Source organism: Mustela erminea, chromosome 6 (genome assembly GCF_009829155.1).
Source record: "Mustela erminea isolate mMusErm1 chromosome 6, mMusErm1.Pri, whole genome shotgun sequence".
NCBI lineage: Eukaryota > Metazoa > Chordata > Mammalia > Carnivora > Mustelidae > Mustela > Mustela erminea.
Window position 1 is genome coordinate 48,967,243 of NC_045619.1, and position 23,492 is coordinate 48,990,734.

The following is a 23,492-nucleotide window of genomic DNA, read 5'->3' on the forward strand; positions in this document are numbered from 1 at the left end:
ATTTATCTATTCAACAGAGAGAGATCACAAGTAGGCAGAGAGGCAGGCAGAGAGAGAGAGAGAGAGAGAGGAGGAAGCAGACTTCCCGCCAAGTAGAGAGCCTGATGCAGGGCTCAATCCCAGGACCCTGGGGTCATGGCCTGAGCCAAAGGCAGAGGCTTTAACCCTCTGAGCCACCCAGGCACCCCTTGAAAATTATTTTAGTAGCGAGAGGTGCTACTTTGTGTAGTAGGCAATATCTTCATGGGATTATCACCAAAGGGCTGTATATCTGAAAAATATCTTAAAGAATTTGGTGGAAGGGGGAAGCCTAAATTAGTAATGCAGAAAGGGATAAGATACCCCAAATTTCTGTACCTCCTTTTGAAAACTGAGCTAAATGATCCTCTAGAGTAATCTGTTCTCCTGAGACCTGGATAGTCACCCCAAGTTTAACAATCCTAGTTCAACTCAATAAGCTAAACAGAAATGGTTTTACATGCAATCTTAAATCCCTGAAAAAGTCTAAGGAGGAAACAAAGCAGAAAACAGAAAGCACAAAGCCAGGCTCTAAAGAGAAAGAACATGCTTTCCCCTGCTTCATTTTTCAGTCCATCAGAGAGAAGGAGACACAGCTGTAATCCGCGTAAGTGAATCAAGAGAGTAAGAAAAAAAAAGTGTTTTAAAACTCAAAGAAATTTTGCTTGAGACCAAAAACAAACCAAATTTTATATGTTCAAACTAAACATATATCTTGAAATTTTTTGTTTTCTATTTCTAATTTTGTCCTTAAATTATAACTAGCATATAAAATAAATATTGAATTATATGATTACATAGCATATAGAATATTATATATGGTCATGCATAGCCTAATAGTTAATCACTAGGTACTCAATGAACAAGGGCATTTTTGCTTTTTTTTTTTCCTGCCTCCTGAAACAAAGGTCTGTTAAGTTCCTGATTCATACCCTGGAGCTTATTTCATCAAAAAAGGTAGAAATTCTTAAGAATGTAAATGTGTCCTTTGAGCAGCCTTTCATCCCCTTTTCTTTTTTTCCTAGGGTATCATTGTGCTTTCCTGGTGATTTAGCCACTGAGAAATGATGAAAAGAATTATCTGTTTCAATGATTTGTGGCTTATTATAGGCACTGGGGACAAAGTTGAAATGAAAGGTCACAAGGAGATTTGATTGTTCTTCTTGTTCTGTCACAGATAGGAATAAAGGCATACCTTGGGAAAGAAGCTGTGTAGAAACAGATCTCCTTGCTGTACATTATGCAAGACCATAGATCCTATACTTTACAGAAAATAAATGTCTTTAGAGATATCAAGTATGGTTCCAAATTATGCCAAAATAATTTGAAATAAAATCTTTAAAGAAAATGTGAACATTACTTTTCTAGAAGTTTGGGGTCTATGAACCCAAGATATATATAGATATATGTCTATATATCTATATATATAGATATATTTAGATATATGTCTATATATCTATATATATAGATATATTTTTTTAATGGGTTTGGGGTCAGAGTGGGCAGTTGCTTAATTTATTCCTTAGCTATGCCCATTTCCATGATCAGAAGTGTGGCCATATGTGTAAAATCATATACCTATTTGATAACTCAGTGAACAGCTGGTTATGGGACTCATTCTGTGTGTTCAGAAATACAACACTGAACAGGACAAAGACTTTACCTGGTAAGAAGTCTCCTGGTAGGAAGACAGAAAGTAAATAAAAATATTTAAATTGTGATTGTAATAAGTGACACAAAAGGAAAACATGATGGAAATGTCCAGTGAGGATACCAAAAGTTAGGTAGGTGGAGATGGTCAGGGACAGGACGAGAGGCAAGAATAGACAAAGGACATCTCTGTCCTGCATGTCTGAAGTTTCTGAGATGGAAAGGAGCATGAAGTGTTCAGTAAGCTAAAAGGAGATCCACGGGAAGAAGGCAGGTGTGAATGAGGGTTGAAACTGGAGAGGGAAGTAGAGGCAGAGCACATAGAATCTTGAAGGCATAAAAATCTGAAGCTTTGAAAACAGTGGAAATTCATGGGAGAGGTTTTTGTTTGTTTTTGTTTTTTGTTTTGTTTTGTTTTTAAGCTCATCATTGTCTTATTTTTGTTTTATTTTGAAAGATCCCCTTTTCTAGACCTTATCAACCTTAGGTTGATTCATAAGAGGTATAAGATATTGGGAGACTACTTATGTTTGTTTTCTTGTCCAGAAAGCAGGTGATATTAACTTTGTCCACCAGGGATGGCAAAGCTGGTAGAAATAGAAGGATTTGTAAAGTATTTAGGAGCCGGAATCAATAACAGAATGGGTAAAGTGAGTGAACATGAGTCCCGTGTTTCTAGACTAGGTGGAGGCAGGGAGGACAGTCCCTGGCATTGGGACCTCCCACAGCAGAGGATGTTTGAGGAGAGATTAACTTCAGTTCTGGAAATGTTTGTGTCATACGCAAGCAGAGACAAGGAGTTGACAGTTAGTTGCTTGGGCCTGGAATAGAGTGGAAAAGTCAAAACTAGGTCTCTTTGCAAGTTTTTGTACTTAACACTTTCAGAGGCTTCCTAGTTCCCAGTCCCTATCTAAGCATTTCATAAACACTAAACTGTTTTAATCTTCCCTTACAACAGTCTGAGGCAAGTACAACTGTTAACCCTCTTTTACCAGGATTGTTAACGTTGCTGGGCTAGGGGATACAGAGTCTGGATTCCAACTCAGGCCGTCAGGCCCCGGAATCCACATTTCTAACCATGCGGCTCCAGGGCTAAACCCAAGACTAGGATGGGGGGTGAGGCCATGGAGCACTAAGAGGAGAGAAGGGAGCTCCAAGGAGCTCACACCATTAAAGGTCAGGAGAGGAGAGTGAGTTGGCAAAGGGGACAGGTGACTTGCACAAATCCATTAAACCCATTTGTCCCAATATGGTCTCCAAACATGGCCTCACACACTGAAGTCAGCCCAGATGACATTCATCTCCATTAGTCTGGACACCCTCACCACCAGATACAAAGTCTCAGGGATTTACCCTCCTTGAAAACCCAGGACAGAGCTACCATGCCACTTTCCCAGCTCTGCACCATTGGTGTTCCTCCAAAGCTGACTCTTTTGCCAATAACTTGACTTGTATTATTTTTAGTGAAATATCATGTAGCAAGCTGCTCCTAAAATATTTCCAGTCTGGAGTGCTGGCAAGAAAAAAAAAATCAGAAAAGAAGAAAGCTGGGAGTGGAGGGCAAGAGTGGGAAAAGAAATGGAATAATGAAAGGAGGAGGGCAGATCACATCCAAAACCTGTGGCAGAAAGAACATAATCTTTTAAGTGAGAAGTCTGGAAATTCATCAACATATCCTGAGAGACCTTAATCTCAGGGAACTGCCACCCACTCCTGCCTGTATCTTTCCTAATTAAGCAGTTACCCAGTTCCTCTGTAGTGGGGTTGTTAGTTGGTTTCCACTGGCTAATTTCCCAGTGCCTTGGTGCCAGGAAGCCTTGGAGAGTCCTGTCTAAGAGCCCAGGCTGTGGATTTGAACCAGCACAGGGTGAGTTTAGGCTCTGCATTAAATATAGGACTTAGGAAGTTACTAATCTGTGGTCTCAGTTTCCTCATCTGAGAAATGGGGATGATGATAAAACGTACTTCACTGGGTTCTTATGTAACATTTGAAATAGTACTTGGCCCGTAGAATAGTATATACTCAAGAAGCATTCATTAATCTTATCTTTATCATTATTAGAAAGTTTGGTGCTCTTTAAATGCTTTTAGCAACATAAGATACAGTGATATTTGCAAGAGCACCAACATACCAGATTAATAGTATGTCGTGGTCACAGCCATTAAAGGAGGATTTTGAAACTTAGTTTGAGTATTACTAATTGAATTGCTCTTAACTACCGTTTGTATCTGGCAGCATTTGGGTATGGGGGGTTGGGGGAGAGTGCACGAGCGAGTGCAGTTTGTCCTAGAGATTAGACTTTACACAACTGTGGGATCCTGTGGGATCTGTTCAGCTGTCTCTAAGTCTGTTGTCTTCCTGTCTGAGACTGGAGCTTGAAGCCCCGGGGCAGGCCCTCAGGAAAAGACAGATAGAGAATCAAGGAGAGCAAGGACAGACTGGAACCCACAAATAGGAACTGGAGCCCATGAGGATGGACTGAGACCTATACCAGTTCTTGTTATCTCTGACCTTAATTATTTGGCTGTCCTGCATAAATGGGGACCATTAGTCAAGGAACTAAACATACAAATGGTCCAAGAGTCAGAGAAGCTAAAGAAGACTCTGGAAGAAGGAAGACAGTTGTAGGCCCATTTGCTACCTCATACCAATGAGGTGAGCTAGCAGATAGACAACAATGTAAACTACAGAATGATGGTTGTGTCGCTTTGCCCTCTAAGTGTCTCACTCAAATCTCTTTTGCAGTCCATCCCACAGGGAAGTGCACAGGAAAGGGAATTCTGGGAAATACATTTCAGCCCTGACAATTGTTGACACATTAGGAAACCACCCAGTTGTTATTGTCATAGATATTTACTGAATAGATATGTGCTCAGCACCGAGCAAACTGCTTTACTTTCCTTATTTCATCTATTTTCACTCCCAACCTCCTAAGTCTAGCTATCACAGTTGAGGAAACTGAGGAAAATAATTCTTCTTGAGTAACTTGGCCACAGTTAGATGAGATTTATTTATAAGTGATGAAACACACAGCTAAGTTTTGGAGTTGGCATCTGCATTAACTAGATTTTCTATGTCATTAGAATTCCTCTCCAAAACAGCTTAGCTAACGACTGCGACAGATAACCATCACATAGTTCCTATCCCTGCTCTTGTTAAAAATAATAAGGCAAGACAGGCCCAAGGCACTGATGTACCTCATGATAACGCTCTTGGAATCTTAATGAAAGCAAATAATTTTCAGGTACTGTTTACATATAAATATTATTCTCTTAGAAAAATTAAATAGATGTCAACACTAAGTGGAATTTATCCTTAGGCTCAATTTATTTCTTTTCTAAAGCTAGAAATTTATTTTAGTTACATTCTAAATGTAAGCCATAGCTAGTATACCATTATCTTGTATGTGGGCATGCTACGTGCATCAGTTCACACTGAATTTAGTAAGAATTGAAATGGAAATCTTCATTGTCGTTTAAGAGTAATCAGTATCTGTGAAGTTGGGATTCCTGCAGGCAAGCATGGGATCCCACCTGCACAGGCAAAATCCCAATTTACCTGTTATAAGCTGGTTATAAAGAAAATAGAGGGCATCTGCTAAGTGAGGTACCAATCCTCCTGTAGGTAGCTATAAATTCTAGACATAGTTTAAAAAGTAGCTAGCTGAAGTCACTAGAGACTGCAGCGAAGCAAACAGATTCTTTTTTTTTTTTTTAAGATTTATTTATTATTTATTTATTTTAGAGGGCAAGAGCTGGGGGGAAGGACAGAGGGAGAGGGAGAAAGAGAATCTCCAGCAGACTCCCCACTGAGCAAGGAACCTGATGTGGGGGCTTGATATGGGTTTCCATCTCATGACCTTGAAATCGTGACCTGTGCCAAAACCAGAGTCAGATGCTTAACCAACTGAGCCATTCAGGTGCCCCAAAGCAACCAGTTTCTTACAGGAGCTCCGTGATCATAGGAATGAAGTAAATAGAATTTCCAAGATTGTCCTCAGCCTGGGACCAGGTATAGTCAGCAGGGATTCAGTGACTGTGGGGGCACTGGTGGAAAACTGTAGTCTTCTTGTCCTGGGGACTCAAAATATCAAATATAAGGAAACTCATCACCAAAAAGATGGGGGAAGCATGTAAGAAAAATGGTGAGACAAGCCTCACCAAATTCTGCCTGCTGTTACTCTCAGTCACTCTTAAACCATTCATGTGAGAACAGACTTAAAACAGCTCTGCCAACACAAAAGGTATGAACCGATTTAGACCTGCTACTCTGAGATTTCAGTTCCAGTATGAACCAAGAAACTCTCACGTTAAAACAAAAGGAACAATATTTAGGGACTCCCAGGTGGCTGAGTCAATTAAGCATCTGCCTTTGGCTCAGGTTATGATCCCAGGGTTCTGGGATCAAGCCCCATCCACATCGGGCTTCCTGCTCAGTGGGGAGTCTGCTTCTCCCTTTCCCACCCTCTCTCTCTCTCTCTGCCTCTCCCCACCACTTGTTCTCTCTCTCTCAAATAAATTTACAAAGAATTTTTTAAAGCAACCATTTATTGGTACTTATTTTTGTGGCAGATAGTTCTAGTAGGTTAGCTCAAGATGGAGAATGACTAATAATTTCCTTATAACAAACTATGTAGAGAAAACCAAGGCAAGAAAGATGGAAGAATCACTCTAGGTTGACCTTGAAGCCAGGCTTTGGAAATGTGATCTAAATGTGGAATTTAGATAAATATGGACTCTAAAAAACAATCTGAGGGGTTTGAATTGGCGGGGGTGGTGGGAGGTTGGGGTACCAGGTGGTGGATATTATAGAGGGCACGGATTGCATGGAGCACTGAGTGTGGTGAAAAAATAATGAATACTGTTATGCCAAAATTAAATAAAAAATAAATTTAAGAATATATATACATATAAAAATAAATAAATAAATAAATAAATAAATCCTGCACTTCATGGGCTCTCTCGTGTTCTTCCTCCTGTGTAAGATCTTTCTTTTCTGATTACTGCATACAGACTAATAATCACTTCTGAAATCCATGTGTTTCTTTCTTCTTTTTTTTTTTTTTAAGATTTATATATTTGAGAAAGAGAGAGAGAGCTGGGGAGAGGCAGAGGGAGAGGGTGAGAATCTCAACAGACTCCTCACTGAGCACAGAGCCTGATGTGGGTCTTTATCTCATGATCCAGAGATCATGACCTGAGCCTGACACCTAACCAACTGAGCCACCCAGGCTCCCCAAATCCTTGCTATTTCTGACCATTCATTCAGCATAACTCTGATAACGTCTTATAATAAAATTACTTTTATGCTCAAGTATCACCTCAAGTTGTGTTGGGGTTAACAAGAAATTGTGATGTGATCACAATGATTAATTGCGATGTCTGTCATAGGCAGAAGACCACATCATGTATACTCCACATCCCCCTTTTTGAGCCCTTATAAGTGATTTATAGATACTGTCTTATTGAACCCTGACAATAACCCTCTGATGTAGATGTTATTTTTTCCATTTCGTGGATGAGAAAGCTGAGTTTCTGAGAGGTTGCATAAGTTACTCAAAGACCCTTCTGCCTCATTGTTAATGATGGAATCAGGCTTCAACACCTGAACTTTCCCCACCATACCACTATGATTCTCTTTATAGCACTACCTCCTACCTACTTAGTTCCTGGCAAGTGCTTAGCACAAAATAGGTTCTAGGTGAACAATTTTATAGACTTAATAAATAGATAACATGTGAACTTGGTACATAGCAGCCTAAAATAAGGAGGTTATTTTTTAGACAGCTGTGAAGCTGAGGGCAAGTCTGAATCACAATAACAGAAATTTTTAAAAATTATTTCTATTAACATATAATGTATTATTTGCCCCCAGGGGTACATGTCTGTGAATCATCAGGCTTACACATTTCACAGAAATTACCATAGCACATACCCTCCCCAAAGTCCATAACCCAACCACCCTATCCCTATCCCTCCACCCCCAGCAACCCACAGTTTGAATAACAGAATTTTTTAACTAGAAGCCATATTTGAAAATCAAGTGTTATCACGTCTAAGGTGCACAGAGGATTGTGGCCTGATAAACTTGTCTTCAGGTGATTAAGAGAAGTATCATTTTCAGTAAACACAAGACAACAATGTTAAACTTCAAATGATAATTAATCTGTAATTTTTTATGGCAGAAATTGTCATGAAATGAAATATTAACCATATTTCTTTGTGCTTAAAATTCTTAATTGAGTTCTCATGCATATCAAAGACCATAGCGGAGCGCTAAATTTTCTTCATGATCTGACCAATATCTTTATCTTTAGCCCCACCTCTACATTTGCTCATCTGACTAACTTCACCTCAGTCATACCAAGTTACTTAAAGCATTCATATAACATGTACTTTAACATCTTCTCTCTCTTCTTTTTTTCTTTTTAATTTTTAATTTTTTAATTTTTTACAGGTCTGTGAATCACCATAAGTGATTCTTTTTTCTTTTTTAAAAAAGATTTTATTTATTTACTTGACAGAAAGTGAGAGAACACAAGCAGGGGGAGCAGCAGGCAGAGGGAGAGGGAGAAACAGGCTCCTTGCTGAGCAGGAAGCCCAAAACGGGCTCAACCCCAGGACTCTGGGATCATGACTGAGCTGAAGGCAGATGCTTAACCGACTGAGCCAGCCAGGCACCTCTCCTCACTCCTCTTTTTTCCTTTTTTTTTTTTTTCTTTTTTACAGTATTCTTTCTCCCTGAACTGCCCATTACTCTCCTCTATTCTTTAACATTAAAGTGTTACCACTTTTTGCAGCTCTTCTCTGATCTCCGGAACTTAAATGTCCCTTGTTCTTGCTCAGAGTAGAAGCCTGGATTCATCAGAGCACGTTCTTCATTTTAATTGTTGATTGAACTTTCATTCTCTCCGACCCAACCAAAAGCCTTTGAAGACACAGATCGCATCTTATTTTATAACCGTATCACCCAGGAGAGTGTCTGGCACACAGCAGGAGCCTAATAGTTATGTTTTGAATGAATGAATGTCAGTTCTATTCCTAGATGATATATTGGTATAAAGGAGATAGGAAGGAAAAGGTCAACTGTTTGTCATAGGGGTGGGGGAGGAGGCAGAGTTTTTTTTTTTTTTTTTTTTTTTGAGATATGGTAGTTTATCTCCAAGTTTCTATAAGTCTTGTAGGGACTGCAGTTAGTATTCACCAGATTTCGCAGTCTTCCTTGCAATTTGATTGGTCATGGGATGAGTCACAGTAAGTGAAATCTGTAAAGAAGTTATGTAAGCCATTTTTCAGCATAGCTGACAAAAATCTCCCAGGTATAATCCTTCCTTCTCATTGTCTTCCTTCTATGTCCTGTTGTGACTTTGAAACTTACTGCTGTGGAGTCACAAGATGGAAATGGCCTGGGTCACTGAGTCACCACTTGGGTGAGAGGTAGTGCAGAGCCATTCAATTAGAAACAGCCACACTGGAAGTGAAATCACTGAGATTTGGCGGTCATCTATTACAGGAGCTTCTGTCATTTATCATGACCAACAAAGTCAAATATGAATTCTTTTTGCACCATGTTGCTCTTAGACAAGATTCCACAAACATCTGAAAATAGAGTTTTTAAGGCCTTAAGGGAAACTCATTTAATTAAGTAACACTTATTAAATCTTCTCACTGCAATATGTTCACAAAAGAGAAACTGGAAGGTGCAGAGGAAAACATTTCAGAATCGAGCAGATGGGGTGCATATCCAGAGGAGACCTGAGATGTGGTGTGTGTGGTCTCAGAGATATGCCTAAAGACTAGTTTTGAACTAACCCCTGTACATTCCCTTTAGGGCCTGTATATCTATTAGAGTCTGCAGAAATGCAGGCTGCTTGGCTCTCTTAGTGACCAGCTAGGGAAAAAATGATGTTAAGATAGTAACTAAATGAATCTTGAGGTTTTGGTGGGCCAGGATAAGGTATGTATGGCAAGGGACAGGAACCCAGAGGGGGGCTTTTTTTCCCATTCACATGCCCCTTTTCTGATTTTTCCTACTCACAACTCTGTTTCTCTCCCAACAGGTGATGTTGTTTCTGCCACTAAAGTCATGCTCTGCCTGTTGAAATAGTCACCAAAGTGTACCTCTAGAGATATGGTTGCTGGTAAACAAGAAAGTGGAGCAAATGAGCAGTGAGTGCACTTACGTGAGCAAAACAGCTAAAGACTGAAGACCGTTCAGGGTATCATGACCCAAGGGCTGGCTTTCCTGTCACACCTGTAGAGAGCATTCGATTCGACTCCATTTTCCTTGTGTAGGATCTTAAAACAGAATGTGACAAAACAGAGTAATGCAAGGTTGAATGGATAATATAGGAACTGAGGAATTACTGAGTCTCATTAGACTCATAGATCATTGACTTGATACCAACAGAGGCCCAAATGAGGGCTTCACTCAGTTCTCAAGAGTTGGTCTCAAAAGGTTAATGCAGAGGACATCTCTTGGGGTGACTTCCCAGTTCTCTGTGATCAGATCTACGGGGGCTTCTAAGAACTGAGGCTGTGTTCTAGGATCCTGCCCTTATTGGCACAGGACTAGACAATTGACCAAACTGGGGCCATGGGAGACTCAGTCTCGGGAATTTGGGGTATAGAGAAAACTGGGGTACATGGGGCTCAGGCATACCAAAGAACTCCTTGGAGAAAAAGCTCATGAACTTAAATGTTGATATCCTGAAGATGCCTTCATACCTTCTTCTCCTATATTTTTGTTTTTAACTATTTCTTCATATTTTTATAATTTTCCAATTTTATTCCACGGAACTCCCTCTTTTTCCTTTTACTTGCCTCAGTTGATTTTTGTTATTTACAACTAGGCAGTGACTATGGTGAGGCACAGACCAGATTCTTCATGTCTTTTATGGTACTGCAAACTTTATCTAGATCCTTTCTTAACCCATTTAGTTATCTGACCTCTGATGGCATCTCTTTGGTATTAGGTTTTGTCTGCATGAAGCTGGCTTTATTTTTAAATTGTGAAAACTTTTGTTTTTCCAGGATGTTGAATATAAATCTAAAACTCCCAAAGTAAAGTTTAAAAAAAAAAACAAAACCCCAAAAAACAAAACATGACTCACAAAAAGCACACTTTAATAGTTAGAAGTTATGGGAAAAGATTTGTCAAGCATCATTTGCTAAATCTCACACATAAAGAAAAGGTGATCAGAAACTATTAAAAAAAAGGAATCTTGTCCTACATTAGGCACATAGATGGGAAGGTCAAATAGTTAGATTACCTCAAGCAACATATTATTTTCTATCTGGATCTTGGATTTTTACTTTCAAATGTTGAATAGTTATTAAAATGGAAAAGATCTTAGATAATGAGGAGGAAAACACTGCAAGAAGTCACAAAATGAAGCAAAAACAAGATGCCTACAGACTGCATTCTTTGAAAATACTTTGCACCTACCCACAGCTCTCCATCTGGCAACGTCAGCATATTTCAAAATGCCCCCAAGGCGCACCTATGAGGACTGCATCAAATTGCAGAACAAAGTGGCATTAAATCAGATCACTTGTTCATTGTTAATCTAGGAATCCACATGAGAGCTGATATTGGAAGCCCAGATTTCTACAAATTCTTGGAGACCTCCGTGGGATAAAACAGGCTACACCACCTCTGAAAGGACCGCTACTTGATATGTTTTCAGTTTTACGAGAAAAGTTTGCATTCATTCACTTAGCTTTCTGAGTGATTCAGAAATAGATGGCAGAAGTTTTAAAGATTATGTTTAAAGTCTGCAGAAACCATCCTACTTCCCTCCCTTCCTCCCTCCCTTCCTCCCTTCCCTTCCCTCCCTTCTGTCTTTCCTCGCTTCTTACCATCCTTCCTTCCTGCCAAATACCAATCCATTGACCATGCTTAATGGGGGAAGTTAAAAAAAAAAAAAAGTCATACATAAAACATGGACACATTGTCAAATAAGATGACGTGGTCTAGATTTTCAGTCGAACAATTAGACAGTAAGCTGAGAATCTATCTGGCCTCAACAGTTCTCTCAGGAGTTCACAGATATGTCTTCAAACAACAAATAAACTGATCATTTCTGGGCTGAGTGGCAAAGTCTAGATACACACATCATTACATGCAGTGGAGCCCCAAAACTCTTCTGGGTAACCTCAAAACCTTTTCATTTGGATAGGAAACAGAAGGGAAGAGATAATTAGTCATCATCTGCTTAATCTCCAAATGATGAGATTGGCTTAACTGGCCTGACATCACTTCTGTCTTAATGTTTTTTGAAAGCAGAGGAAAGACTGGCACTGTGTTGTAAAACATTCCTTCTTGAGTACTCTAAGCAGAGATCAAAGCCTGTCTTTCCCTTGGAGACCCAGCAACATGATTTTCTTACAGAGTATTTGGAGCAAGGTGAGTTGCATCTGTCTCATCTACATGTAGCCAGTATAGCCGACCCTGACTCTGCTAGGACCCCCAACTTCCTTCATAGTGACAGATAAGGTCTAAAACACAAGGGCTCCATTCCCCACCTGCTTAGACATGAGAAGTCCAAACTTTCCAGTGAATCCTGGTAATCTCCAGGGGCTCCTTCTGTGTTCTAAAAATTCAGCTTTGTTTGTATTTGCCATTCATTGACTTTGGGCCACCAAATTCTTTTCTCCTTAGAGGGCCTCGTCTCTTCTGGCTGGTGGGTTCTAGGGTCTCTCCTCCCAATATTCTATTACCAACTGCCTGACAAAAATAAAGATCTTCCCAGGGATAATCAATAATTCGTAATATATTTAAAGAGAGTCTAAATCCAGATGGAGAAGAGATACATCTACACACAATAACAAATGAGCCAATATTTAGAGTGCTTCTTATGAGCCAAGCTCTATGTGATTTAACTTACTTCTTGCTACCACTTTATGAGTCATGGACTCTTATTAACACAAATATAGAGATGAACAAACTGAGGTATAGAGAAGATTAAAAGTTTTCTTGTTGAAGTCACATTTAGTAAGAGGCAGAGACAGGATTTGAGTCCAGGACATCTGGTTGAAAAAGCTGGGTTCTTCACCATGATAGTGCATATCTCCTCTACCTCCTAATGAAGGAAACATCATCTGCAAAAATGCATCTTTATCCATTGTTAAAATAACATGCTGCATTATATTTTCAAAATTTTTGGCTTATTGGAGCTCAAATGTCTCCTTTCCAGGGTATTTACTTGCACAACTACCAGAAAACCACAGGGATGATCTGCCCCAAAGATAAAGTCTCCAGCTCTTTGTGAAATGTAAATTATTCTGCTCATAATCCTTGCTCTTGTCTAGTTATATTGGTTTTTTAGCTTCTGTCCTCTCCAACTAAAGAAGGTCAAAGACTTCTCCCTGCACAAAAGACAGCTGTTGTGTCATGAGGCAACTGTCCCACTTCATTCCAGCGGACTTGGTTTCAGGTTTTTAAATCCCTTCTTGACCATCCTTCTTTGATGAAGAATGCTCAAGGTCTGCAGCCACTGAGAAGATACTTGCTTTTTCTGACTTGCTGGTCTGTGTTCTGGTTTGTCCCCACCTCTTTGAACTCTTATTGGTTTTACCTTCTGTCCCAGGAGTCCATTCTTCGTCTGCTCCTCTTCCCCCTCTGACCATTCCATTCCTCTCAGATGGAAACAGGATGCCAGTGTTTCCCAAGCCTAGGTCTTGAGTTAATCCTATTTTCTGAATTACTCTTGTGTATAGCAAAGTGCCTTTAGGATAGCTCTACTTAGATACCCCCTGATCACCTCGAATATAGCACATCAGCCACTTCAAGTCATTGCACTAGCTTGTTCTCTGCCCAGAGTGAACTTCAATTAGACAGCTCAGGCTCTTTCTCTCTTACAGCCTTCTCTGACCATCCTCTTTAAAATAGTAGCATCCCACCCCCCACACTCTGTCTGTGTCTGTCCCTCTCCACTAGAATGTAAGTTCTATCAGAGCAATGCCTTTTGTATGCTCTGTTCAGTTTTGGAACAGTGCTTGGCATGTTGTGGTCACTTGATATGTGTTAGAAAAAAGAAGGGAAGGAAGGAAAGAGCAAATAATGAACAAACCATCTCTTTGTTCCCATCAAAGGTCTTCCCTGCTCTAGCCACTCTGTTTCCTGTGTAACAATCTAAAATTCACATTTCGTCATATGAGTCATCATTTTAAAGACATCCTTCAAATCCCTCCTATACCCACATATACTTAGCATGGTACTAGTTTTACATTCTACCATTCGCCATCCTCATCAGCCTCATTTCTGACCACTCTCCATAAGCATCCTGTGCTCTACCTAGCATTTTCCAAATAGATGCGCCATGAATGAATGGTCCTGTGGACAGTGGAATCTAGACAGCTCATCACACTGTGGAAAGGTAAACTGAGGCATATTAAATTTTTTAGAAGTTTATCTGAGCAAAAATCAATTTGAATCAGGCAGTACCAAATCAGAAATAGAATGGAAGCCAGGGGCACAAGGCTTTTATAGAGAAGATATTGAAGGAAATTATTTTATTGGCTCAGGCTTACATTATTTGGGAAATCCTAGGTGGTTGTTTGCAGTTGGTTGTTCTTCTTCCCTTAGAGGCATTTACAGAACCTGCCTGAGGTTTAGGTTTTGGGTTGCTGGGATAGGTAGGCTGCTAAGGTATCAGAGCCACTTCAGACTACCAGCCTCTTTGTTCGAGTCCTCTAACAGCACTGTGTCTCTATGGTAAAGAGTCACAAACCACACTGACATATTAAGAAAATCATGTCATTAATAAACCAGATCAAGTGTGCATTTAAAAAAGAAAGCTGCTGGGAAAATTGAACAGCTAGCTGTAGAAGGATGAAACTCGACCATTCTCTAACACCATACACATAGATAAACTCTAAATGGGTAAAAGACCTCAACATGAGGCAGGAATCCAACAGAATCCTAGAGGAGAACACAGGCAGTAACATCTTTAACACCGGCCACAGCAACTTCTTTCAAGATATGTCTCCAAAGGCAAAGGAAGCAAAAGCAAAAAAAGAACTTTTGGGACTTCATCAAGATCAAAAGCTTCTGCACAGCAAAGGAAATAGTCAACAAAACGAAGAGGCAAGCCACGGAATGGGAGAAGATATTCACAAATGGCAGTACAAAAAAAGAACTCCTCAAACTCAACACACACAAAACAGAGAATCATGTCAAAAAATGGGCAGGAGACATGAACAGACACTTCTCCAAAAAAGACATACAAATGGCTAACAGACACATGAAAAAAATGTTTATCATCATTAGCCATCAGGGAGATTCAAATCAGAACCACTTTGAGATACTACCTTACACCTGTCAGAATGGCCAAAATTAACAAGACAGTAAATAACATGTGTTGGAAAGGATGTGGAGAAAGGGGAACCCTCTTAACATTGTTGGTGGGAATGCAAGTTGGTGCAGCCACTTTGGAAAACAGTGTGGAGATTCCAGAAGAAATTAAAAATAGAGCTTCTCTATGACCCTGCAATTGCACTATTGGGTATTTACCACAAAGATACAGACATAGTGAAAAGAAGGGCCATCTGTACCCCAATGTTCATAGCAGCAATGGCCACAGTCACCAAACTGTGGAAAAAAACAAGATACCCTTCAATGGACAAATGGATAAAGAAGATGTGGTCCATATACACTATGGAGTATTATGCCCACCTCAGAAAGGAGGAATACCCAACTTTTGTATCAACATGGATGGGACTGGAAGAGATTATGCTGAGTGAAATAAGTGAAGCAGAGAGAGTCAATTATCATATGGTTTTGCTTACTTATGGAGCATAAGGAATAACACGGAGGACATGGGGAGATGGAGAGAAGAAGTGAGTTGGGGGAAATTGGAGGGGGAGACAAACCATGAGAGACTGTGAGCTCTGAGAAACAAACAGGGTTTTGGAGGGGCAGGAGGGGGGGGATGGGTGAGCCTGGTGGTGGGTATTATGGAGGGCATATATTACATGAAGCACTGGGTATGGTGCATAAACAATGAATTCTGGAACACTGAAAAGAAATTAAAAAAAAAAAAAAGCTGCTTAGGAAACTAAGGTTTTTTGTTTTTTTTGTTTTTTTGTTTTTTTGTTTTTTTAGGAAACTAAGGTTTGATCAGACCAGGCTTCTCAAACTTTTTTGTGCAAGGAACAACTATGAACATAGGTCTCATGGAACACAGTTTGGAAACACTGTTCTATATGACCCCTTATAGTTTCCTCTGCAGCCTAGGCTCCCTCATACTCTTATGCTTTGCTTTTATAGTTCCTGTGTCTAGAAGGCCCATCTCTTTTTGGATGCTTCAAGAATTTCTATAAGCCCATCCTATAAAGCTCAGTTCAGGGTCACTCCCTGTTAAGAGTCCCCTCAGGGAGAATTCATCACCCTCTCCCTTTGCTCTCCAGCTGGATCTGTGACCCCTCCCTCTGTCACAGCACTCACCTTATTATTCCTGCTAATTTTCTGAATCCTTCACTAGACTGTGATGATCAGGGATCTGGGGGAATCCCTCAACTCCATACCCTCTGTCACTATTCTGGTGCAAAGGACACTGTGTGATGAAGGAAGAGTCTCTTTGGGAGACATTACATGGAAATTTTTGTTCACGGTATCAGACATGAGGAAGGAGCAAGATGATGAGGAATGTACAAAGAAATATTGACTCTGATTCAGTTACGTGAAAAATACTTTACCTCCTTCTGTGGGAACATACATGGGAAAGAAAAGACATCTCCCATGCCATTGGATGGTGGTCTGATCCAGACCAACTCCCCCGGGACTTAAAGGCATTCAACACTCCGAAAGTGACTTAATGGGTCTCAGATTCCTAGAATCAATAGCTTTCATTGTTGCCACTGCCTGCGTCTGCAGATGGGAAATAAACAGCCCATCTCCAGCCCACTTAAAACACAGATGCCTCCCCAGCCACAAGTTTGCCCTGGAAACTTGTCACAGTCATGCCAACTGCTTGTGTTTTTACTTTCCAGATTCCATCCACAGACGGGGTGGCTTTTTGTTCTAGAAAAAAAAAAAAAAAATAGCCTGAGGACACAAGCAAAAAATAAACATGTGATCCTTTCTAATTTAATATTGAAAGATGTGACATTTCCTTCCAAGTTCATATAAAGTGAGAAGACAGAGTTTGGGTCAGTCAGCTTCATAGCATCCAGCATCTGTTAACAGGCCATGGAACACAGCAAGTGCTCAGAAATGTGTGATAAATTAACATCTGTAAAATGTGTCATATTAAAGATTTCAACAGATACATGTAAAGGAAAGATATGAATCAGTAACCTTGCAAGGTTGTCTAAATGAGAACTAGTCCTGGCTCCCGGTCAACAAAAACTGAGTTAGGTCAGTTCTTTCAGCTTTGTTAGTCTGCTGTTAGACTAGCAGGACCAAGTAGGGGCGGAAGCCACATGGAGGGGGCGGAGATCACTGAATAAAGTGTCTTGCCATTCAACTGATTGATAAACTAGCTTACCGAGCTACCAGCCTGAAAGCTCTGTGTTTCCACGCACAGTGATTAGTCGTGCCTCCCGCTTCTTTTAGCCATGCCTATTCTAGGGTTCTCTGTAAGGTGGACTTAAAAAGAGTAATGATTTCTAGGTCTTCCCAAGCGACTTAGTAACTGTGTTGTCTAAAGAACTCTGTGGGAGACAGTGATCTCTCACCAGTTGGTTTCTTTTGAAAATTTTTAAATCAGTTTCAAATGACTGGAGCTAACTCTGCTCCTATCTTCTCGGTGTTGCCCGGGAAACAATTCTGTCCTATAATTGCTCCCAGATCAGTTTTCTGCTCTTCTCTCCCCTGCTCTGTGTTCAGGAAGGCTCACTCCTGTGACTGCATCACCTGGGCCGTCTGCCGTCTGATTGGCAATTTTGTTTAGCCTGCGAGAGGCCCCAGCGGGACATCAAAAGGCAGGCGAGGGAAGCAGTCACACATTTCTTCCTGACCGTCCCAGTGGAGGGCCGTGATTCTGGCAGTGGTCCCAGGCTGCTATGACCACCAGTCTTTCCACAGCTCCAGCTCCTTTCCTTCCTCCTTTTGGCCTAGGGATGGTAGTGGAATCCCATAGTCCATTGTCTGTGGCTGGCCCACCATTCCTGAGTGGTCCCCTTAAGCCTTCCCCTTACCCAGGCAATAGTTGCTTTAGTAAATTATTTTCAGTTAGACACTGAGTGTGCCTTCTGACTGATACACCATGTTGAAGAGTTCCATTTTTATCCCAAGTATATCAGGAAACCATTGAAATGTTTTAAGCATTGGGGGAAGAATGTGGGGAAAAAAAAAAAAAGTCATAATTAAATTTGAATTTCAAAAATCTCATTCTGGCTATGGTTTGTGATGTAGATTGGAAAAAGATGAGAGTGCATATGGGTAGGTCAGTTAGAAGATTACTGTACAGGTCCAGAGGTGAAACGACAGGGGCTTGGACTGGGGTGTTGGTAAAGGTGAAGACGAAGGATTCAAGAGACGTCTGAACGTAAAACCAACAAACTAGTAAGTGATGGATTTGATAAGGAGAGAGGGAGGGAGGGAAGGAGGTGAGACACTGAGATGTCAAAAGTAACTCCCTGCTTAGCTTTTGATCATGCTGTGTGATAAAAAAAAATGTAAACGGAAGGCCAGCTTTCTAGGATAACATTCATGAGTTTGATTTAGGACCCATTCGTTTTGAGCTGTCTTTACGATATCTCAGTAGACAAATGCACAGGTCTAATCATTCAGAGTAGGGGTCTTAGACTTGAGATTTGTTTTTGAGAGTTGTCTCTATGTAGCTGCTGATTAACCCTGTTAATTATGACCCCTGGGAATGAGAAATGTCTCCATATTCCAGCTAGATGTTATAGATACCTGTTAAGAGACCCTACAAATGAAGACAAATGAACAAATAGGTGAAGTGTTTCTTTTTATTGGTCAGATCAGATGTATGCATTTAAATATAAATATTAAAAATTTAAAATAATAAGAAAGCTATTTTTTATTAAGTACATATTATATCATGTTTTATTTCCCAAGTCTGATACAAAACGTTTGGATGCCTTATGAGAGGATGCATGCTAAGTGAACAAAGTGATATACTTATGTTCTCAGAAAACATTTTTTTTTTTTTTTTTACCCTGAAGTGCTGGTGGTTTATATGGGACACATTTAAGTTGAGTTGTCATGGTAACTAACTGCAGAGGATTGCGGTCCTATTTGCTCTATTATTTGTGCTATGTCCTAGCAAGATGGCAGAGGTTCCTGTCGGCTTCACCCATATCCCGTTCAAAGCAACTGCATCTTCTTGATCCAGAATCCTTTCTTCTGCATTTGCCAGAGAAACTTTGCTAGATTCTGCAGCCTCTAAGAATATTTACTAAAAATGATTGTACCATAGGATTCACATCTTCATCCATCTTATAATTCAAATGGCTATATCCGACTATGTAGAACAAAAATATATATTTTTGTCCATGTAAACAAACAGGGCTACCTTTGCACAACAAAAGACATTGTTTTAGTTATAAAGGCATGTGCATTACATACAGATACCTACACGTACTGAAACAACACATCAAACAATGCTTGTTTTTGCCATTTGCAATCTGCTCTACAATTTTCTATTCTATCCTACTCAGGTTTTTAAAATGATGATTAAGGTCCACCGGCTTGACCTCATAACTCATTCTTGGCTTAAACCTCCAGGTTGCAAAGTGTCCTCTAAATCCTGTTTCCTCCATCAGTTTTATGGTTCTCTGCCTCACCATTAATGCCTCCTTGGACTCTCACAATGAGAGGAGAAAAAGAATGACTGGAGACAAGCAGCTATGGGAGGATGCCAGGGTGTGTGCAAGAGCTTATCCACGTGGGTCTTTGTCACAGTCCCAGGGCACCTGTCATTCTGTCTGCTCTGTGGAAGTTGATCTTGTTTTATCAGACAGGCACATTTAAGAGGAATTCTCGCCTGGGCTTACATACAAGAGAATTTGTGTTTCTGCTGAGTAAGGGATATACATTTAACTGTAAGGACAAAGTATACTGTGGGGAAGACCACGTTCCTGCGTTCTTGTTGGCAGCCAGAAACTTTGAGGCTAAACACAAGGATGCATTCTGTTTCTTCTAGATCCAAGTTCCATTCTTATCCTTATTTTTCCCTCCTCCCTATCTACATGCTATCTCATAGCTTATATATCTTTGAAAACCATCCCAGAATTCTTTTTTCTCTGAAACACTGTCATATATAAAGGAGCAGGGAGGTATAAAGAGACATGGGAAGTGAAACTGTGAGGTGGTTGGGAACATGAGCTCTGGAGTCAGGTGGCCTGAGCTTAACTTAATTCCTGCCTCTTTCACTCACTGGTGGGGACCTGAAAGACCACCTTCCTTGACCTCTTTCTGGGTTGGTTTCCCCATCAAGTAAATAAAGGAGAGAAGGACATCTCTCTCAAATGCTTTTTGTGAAGATCATGAGGTAAAGCATGTGAAATACTTCACAGTGTGTCGTGTACAGTAAGTGCTCAGCTCTTCTGTAAGGTTAGCTATTGTAAAAACGAGCATGTTTGAGTTCGTTCATGACTGTTTCTGGACATATACACACAAACACGTGCACACATCCCAGTGGCCTACAAACACACGGCTTGCAGAAACACTGACAGCCCTCTGTTGATCCGAAGCTGGTGGAATGTGTAAGGAAATGGTGTTTTCATGATATCCTAGTGCCCTCCCAAAGTTTACACGAAATTTTTGCTAGCTAGTTATAGTAGTCTACTCAGCCTGCCTTTCGAGAGTCTCACAGACTGGACAGCTTAAACAACAGAAATGTATTTTCTCATCGTTGTGGAGGTTAGAGGTCCAAGATCAGGGTGCCAACAAATTCCCCCTCTGGGGAGACCTTTTCCTGCCTAGTGGATGGTTGCCTTCTTACTGTGTCCCCACATGGCCTCTTCTCTCTGTGTGCACAGAGAAAGACAGATCTCTGGAGTCTCCTTCTTTTCTTATAAGGACAGTACTTCTAGGGAACCTTATGACCTCCTTGAAGCTGAATTACTCCCTTCAAGGCCCTGTCTCCAAATACAGTTACTTTAGGGTTAGAACGTCAACACAGGAATCTGAGGGGAAAGGGGGCGCAATTCAGTCCCTAACAGTAGCGTTGGTAGAAGGGAGCAGGAACTGTCGGGGCAGAGAGAAAAAAAATTAAAAACCCAACAACCAGAGAATGAGATTTTTCCAGCAGGGAAGGGGAGGAGCAAGGGGAGGGGATTTGCCTGGCGTAGGCCTTCCTCCGCCGGGACCCACTGTTCAGGGGAAGCAGGGCTGCTGTTGACACTGTTGCAGAGGCTGTGTTGGAGAAGCCCTGGCTGTGCTGGTTTGAGTCCCAGCTTTAGAGAATGGGAACGAGGGGGTGTCGCATGAGAAGAGGCATTTTTTTCATGCCTCATGGGACTGTTCCTAGTCAGGCTGGAAATACCAAGGCAACTGCCTAATGGCGCTTCTTGCTTCGGGATCAACAAAGTGTCACCTACATTCTCTAACAGCCCCCTCACAACCTTGTCATTTTCTCTTGGTCACTCAGCAGCTGCAAAGGTTTTTTTTTTTTTTTTTCCGGATTTCATTGGCAGAACTCTCTAGGTAATGTCCCTTAGATGAAATTACAATGGGAAGGTGGTGGTGAGGCTGAGCTAACAAACCATCCCGCCCCACTGCCGACACAACTAGGGAAGGGTGTGTGAGTGTGTGTGTACAAGTAACAGGTCTTGAAAATTGGTCACATTTTATGGTAAGATCCTCATATTAGTCACCGTACCAAAATGAATCAGTATGAGAGCCGAGGTGAAAACTCTGACCTCAAGAGAGTCTTCTATTCAAATGGAGGCCAAAGCTAACATAAACTGAAATTGACTGGGGACAATGGCTGGATCTTTGTTTCCGTAGACATCGCACAACAATTGAGCTCATTGTTTCTACCTTTACCAACAATTACAAATATGGAGAAGACTAAACCTGGAGGGGACAGAGGAGAAGTGACATGATGGGGAGAGGGACATGGAAGAGCAGCTGGAGGAGGAAGAAGGGAAGGAGAAGGAGAAGGATGGAGTGAAGGGAGAGTAAGAAAAGGAGGAGGAAGCTGGGGATGGGGGTGTGGAGGGTGTGCGGGAGGAGGAGGGGCTGGTAAAAGGGGCTAGGGAAAAGAATCAGGTGGGCTGAGCTCTAGGTTCAATTGCCACCTTGGAAATTACAGTCCTTGAACTTAAGTGTGAATGTTTGACAGTTTGGCGGACTGGGTTTCTTCCTCTGCATACTTAGGGGCTAGTCTCTATCAGTGATTTCAAAAGCTATTTGTTACTGTTTTTGTAGTCCTTCTCTTGTTCCTTTTTTTCTCTTTTTTTTCCCAATGCAGTTCTTTTGACTCAACGAAAGGTTAGAGATCCCCACATGGAATTCAGACAAGGCAGAACCCATGGGGATACAGAGATCACTGTGTTAGGCAGCTACTGCTCTAGGGCAGCCCGGTGAACACGGGCAGAAATCTGGATGCTAGGGCCTAAGCCATCTCCCACTTGACTCTCCCACCGCTGTTATGCTCCCTCAGCAACTCCATTAACAAGTAGTCTGGCAATGATGCCTCTCCCAGAGCCCGCGCAGGAAGCCCGCTTTCTGGTGCCTAAATGAAGTTCTTCTGGCACTTCAGGGATGGAGAGCCCTCCAAGAGGAAATCAGCCCATACTATACTGACTTTCACTCTCTGAGAAATGGAAAGATCACAGCACCATTTCGAATGTTTCCAAAAACTTTCAGATAATTAATATCTCCATCCCAGAGGAGCAGTGCCCCCAGCCTGGACACTACTCTGTGTCATCAGACATAGTGACAAGACAGCCATCTCAGCTCAGGTTCAGACTGCTCCACAGCGACTCTCTGCCCCAGCACAGCCTGACTCACCATCGTGTAAAAGACCCACACTGAAAAATCTGGCCTGAAACGATTGCTGGAACAATCCCGGGAACCATTCCACCGCCGCCGCCGTGCGTATGCACAGCCTCTGCGAAGCCTAATCTGAATTCAGTGTTGCAAAAGCCAGCCTGAGAGCTCTGTAACCAAACCTCAGTCCAGGAGCCAAACCATTTAACCCCCTGGCATCAAACAGTTCAGAAAATGAACTAAAATTAGAATGCCCAAGTAAGCACTGAAGTGCTTTCCTTACTATTTGTGTCCAAAAAGCTGTTCTGGACATCACACCATTAAGCAAAGGAACGTAACTGGCCAGCAGCAATGGTTAACGTGAATTCAGGTTTGGAAATGAGCTAGGCTCTTAGCTTCTCCATAGATTTGCCCTGCAGCTGTCACTCACTGGCAAGGGACAGAGCTGGGCTGTGTCACTCAACACACATTTGAGGGATGACTTCAGGACTCCCCACATTTGGCTGCTCTTGGTCACAGACCATCAGAAACGGTCTACTTTGGCCACTTTTTTTTTTTTTTTTCCTTAAACCACATCAGATTAAAACATTTTTTTCCAACAATTTGTTCCCAGCACAAGGAATTTCCAAGTAAAAGGCAATTATGTGAAATCTACCATCAGGCCACAGAAAACAGAGTAAACATTTAATATATTTAATCATGCCTGTATTTCTTTTTGTTTGCCTAAAGCTACTCGCGGACTCCAAGTATTTATCCTCTTCAGTGCCAACATGGGGCAGCTGCAGATAGGCAAAAAGAGCACTTAGAAGCGAATTCCAAGGTTTCAGAAAAGCTCACAGCACGTTCTCCAAGGTAAGACTGCAGAGGCTAACCAGCACATCAGGAGTCTTTATTTTAGGCCAGAATTATCTCA